Source organism: Helicoverpa armigera, chromosome 10 (assembly GCF_030705265.1).
Source record: "Helicoverpa armigera isolate CAAS_96S chromosome 10, ASM3070526v1, whole genome shotgun sequence".
Classification (NCBI taxonomy): Eukaryota; Metazoa; Arthropoda; class Insecta; order Lepidoptera; family Noctuidae; genus Helicoverpa; species Helicoverpa armigera.
The window spans coordinates 9,839,689-9,843,902 of NC_087129.1; positions in this window are offsets into that span (position 1 = coordinate 9,839,689).

The window sequence follows — 4,214 nt, forward strand, 5'->3', positions numbered from 1 at the left end:
ATGAGAAAATATTTTACACGAAATAAGTCGACAAGGACTGTCACGTGGCGAAATTTCGATACATCTTCTAGGCGTTTATTTTTTCATTATTATTATATGTAACCGATGAGATATTGCAGGGAGACTTTACCGAAAATGTTCAAAAGATTTTCGATAATGTTTATTTACATTCAAGAGCATGGTTGAAAATTTTCCGGCCGCGGTTTTACACGCGTCCCTAGGGAACTTCTACTTAGGAAAAGTAGCTTATAATATGTTTATCTGAGACAGAAGATTTATCGTAATTTTATCTAGTAGTTTCTTACAAATCGCTTCTAACATTAATAATTGGATTGTACAACCCTAATTATTTTTGTTCCCTCATCGACTTCCTAATTTGAAAAGCAAAATTTTAAACAAGCAGCGACGCGTCCCAAACTAACTTTGTTTTAAATAAATGAGAGACGACACTGGCCGTCTAAAATGTAGGCAACTTAGTTGTTTTTTCTTTCAGACAAAGAAAATTAGGGACCGATCAACTTTCAAACAGAGCCAACAGCGAATTCGAGAGGGACCAGGGTCGTCAACGAACGTTTTTCTGATAATCTGATATTTTAAAAATAGAAACAAAAAGAAAAGATGTTTGTGTCACTGGAGATGAAACATTTTGCTAATAACCTTTTTTGTTCAAAGCATTTAATTGTGTTCGACATTTAAATAAGGTTCTTTTCCACACCTTTTTATAAGGTACTTAATGGTCAATGTTTTAATCCGTCGTCGTATTACTAATTATTTAATAAAGTAATCTGCCTAAAACCTCCTAAAACCCAGGTCAAATCTAAACTGTACACGAATTTCCCCAACTGGTTAAAAATGTCTAAATAACAAAATGTATAGATAGTGTTACCTACATATCTAGGCTTTACGGTTTTTACTAACTCCATACCCGCATTTCCTAGCTTTTACGAATTTCAAGTCGTTCATTTGTCAACCCTGCAACTGCCGTAACTTTCCTTTCTCGCGTAGGTACTTGCCTTTCTTTTACCAGAGCTTATCAGGATTCTACGGTATTTATGATCTGTAACGGGGCGTAGAGGGTTACCTCAGCATTAGCGGTAAGCCTTCGACTTTATCTTTCCTATATTTTTTTATAACCCATCGATCATTTTTTATAAAACAAGCCAATGTTTTGGAAAATATCCCAGCATTATGGAGTACTGTTTAGGCGATCTATCAAAGGATATGTGATTAGTTTTGCTATATCCACGTGCCGAATTCCTTTGTTCAGAAATGAACGTAGGTACAGTTACCGGCACGGATGTCGGGCTCTCGGCGGAAGAGTGGGGATCGCTTTGCGCACCCGTACGCATAAGGCAATAAGGCAGTAAATCGCTTGTGCGCAGGTGAAGGTCAGGGCTCGACATCCGTGCCGGTAACTGTACGAAAAACTCGTTATATTACAAGAGAACGTTGATTTAATAAATTAATCTCGCTAGCCGTCTGCTCAGATCTAGATAATGTTGAAATCAAATAACACTATTATTTTTCAGTTATGATTACCTACCTATCTTTTTACCTTTGCTTTTGTGAGTATTATTTTATTTGTTAGGACGTACAAATAGATTATTAAAGCCCTAGAGGCTAATAGAAATTTTATGTATCCTAACAGATTTAGTAAAGGTCAGACCGTTTCATAAATTAAGGACCTAGATCATAACGATTTATAAATAGGGTACAGAACGTTAAGAATGAGTCTGGCCGGAGAAATAATTAATTTTCGGTCGTAAAATTTTATTCATAGACACAGCAGTTTATAATTCAAGCTGCATTTACAGATTTAATTCATAATGTAAAAAAAATGATCTCCTTTCTAAGCAAACTATGCCACCCTTATTTTTGGCTTTACCTTAGTGGGGTAAAAATCATTCATCAATTATCTACCGAGCTGTTTTTCCGTTTACAGTTTAGTTTCCGTCTAAAAGTAAAACAGAAAACAAAAAAGTTCAAAGAAAGAACACCATACCAAGAAGAAATTTGTAAAAAGAGAATTTATTCCGCGAAAAGAAAATACCTATTTAATTAATCATTACTTGGAAAAAAGTTCAACCAATAACATACATTGAGCGTTTGGTACTGTTTCTAATTTACATAACACGGTGGATTTCGTTTGAAAGGTGCGTCTTTTGTCAAGGAATAAACAAAGGCAGAATACACGTCGACTGTAACAAAAAGGTCGAATTGTACGGAGTTACGAGTAACGAGATACGAAGTCAAATGTGTGGGCACAAGGATTGTTGAAGATCATTTTGTCAAGTATTTTTGGAGAGGGTATAAATAAATATTAGGATTAAACTCTATCGCCTAAGTATATCCAAAATAGTTTGGGCTTTCTCTTCCCATGATTCTTTTTCTGACGTCAACTTACAAGTTACATTATTTTCAGCTTTTTGTGGCATTCATTTGGTTCTTAAAATTAAATAATATGTAATTGCAAAGATAGAAGATGGGACAAATAAAGTATTGGTTGCTTTGAAAAACAAAACGTGGTATGGGTGAAGTCAGTACCAATTTACTACCCATTAGTTGATAGAATAATTTGATTTGTTGATAGAACAATAGTCAAATACATAGATGGACACAATTCAATTTTAACAAGCATTGGTATTATTTGGTTTTCCTTTCATTAATATCATACTTCCTGTATGATACTGATTTACATTGTCCAAACAGCTGTAGAAACGAATTTTCCTCATATTGACGTAACATAGCATATCTCCTTTCATTCATACATTCTGTAGAAGGAATTAACGCGAGGTAGTCACACCCCGCGGCTGCTGTCGCTTTGTGTGACGTTGTTTTGTTTCTATAAATGTGATGTGTGTAATTATAATGTTTGTCATTTTTGAATTAGGCATTTCAATGTGAAGGAGTTCACGTAATTTAGTGGATCAGTTACTGTGAACGTGTGTGGATCTGTGTTGCTAAGAGCAAGATTATACTTATACTGAAAAACATTACTACCTATTTTTGCAAGATACATTAAATATTTTTAATTGAACATATTTGGCAGTCGTTACGGGTAGTGAGAAGGCAGTAAGCCTGATAAAAAGGCTTACCTAAAGACATTGGCCTGTCCATTTAACTAGGTTGAGGAGATCAAATAGGCGGTAAAATACTTGTAATCAGTTGTATCCGGTTATACTGAAAGCCGACCCCAACATAGTTGGGCAAAGGCTAGGTAGATGATGATTCTGTCTAAAACGGATTATTTCATAAGGTACTTACCTTGAATCAAATCATCTGAATGTACCAAATACTTAAACCGGTGACAAGTATTCAAGGATTGTGTTTCAACTACATAAACTAGATAAATGTTGTAACTCAGTTTACACATTTCAAGTGAAAAATTACTCTGTCTGTGTAGCTCAGCCCCCTAATCCTTCAAGCAGGCTCATAATGTTAACAAATTCCAACAGATTATGAATGTCTATTGCTTATCTTAAGAACAATGAATATCCTTTAGTCGATTTACTTTATTACGTCTTATACTCGTACAAATATGTTACCCTTCTGTAGCAAGATAAGCATGGTTTGTGTATGGGGCGTTATGGGTATGTTGAATTCATTTTTATGGGATCGTTTGCTTTCTTCTCCTTATCATTACTTGTGAGACTAAGTGGAGGGCTTTTTCTCATTTTTTCTTAAAAACAATCATTTATTTCTACAACCATTCATGACTTGAATTGAGATTTACGTTCTCGTCAAATAACTCTGCCGCCCTGAAGTTGGCTTATCGTCAAGTCAAATGAAGTGAAAATACCTACAGAACCAAATACGAGAAATACTATTGTATATCTCATAACCACAGCACATATATATGTCGATTTACCGTCACCTCTTACTCTCAATATAAAAACAGTTAATAACTACACAAAGCATGCCTACCAACTTTGCTAAAATACCGTCAGATTCAAACTCAACGACGGCGCTCAACAAAATGACTACGATTAACTGAAAATCTATTTTGCCAAGTTTAAATAGCGTGGCGTGAAGTTCCTCGATTGTATTTGAGAATGAATTGAGGTCTTGCATTGTACCTGCTTTCCGTTGGAACTTTTCATTTAATATTAGTTTTGCCGTTTCATAAGATAATGTGTTCTTTGTTTGAATTCTAGTGGTTCGGATTAATGAGATTGGTATCTGTTTCAATGTGTGTGTTTCTGAAGTCGATATTT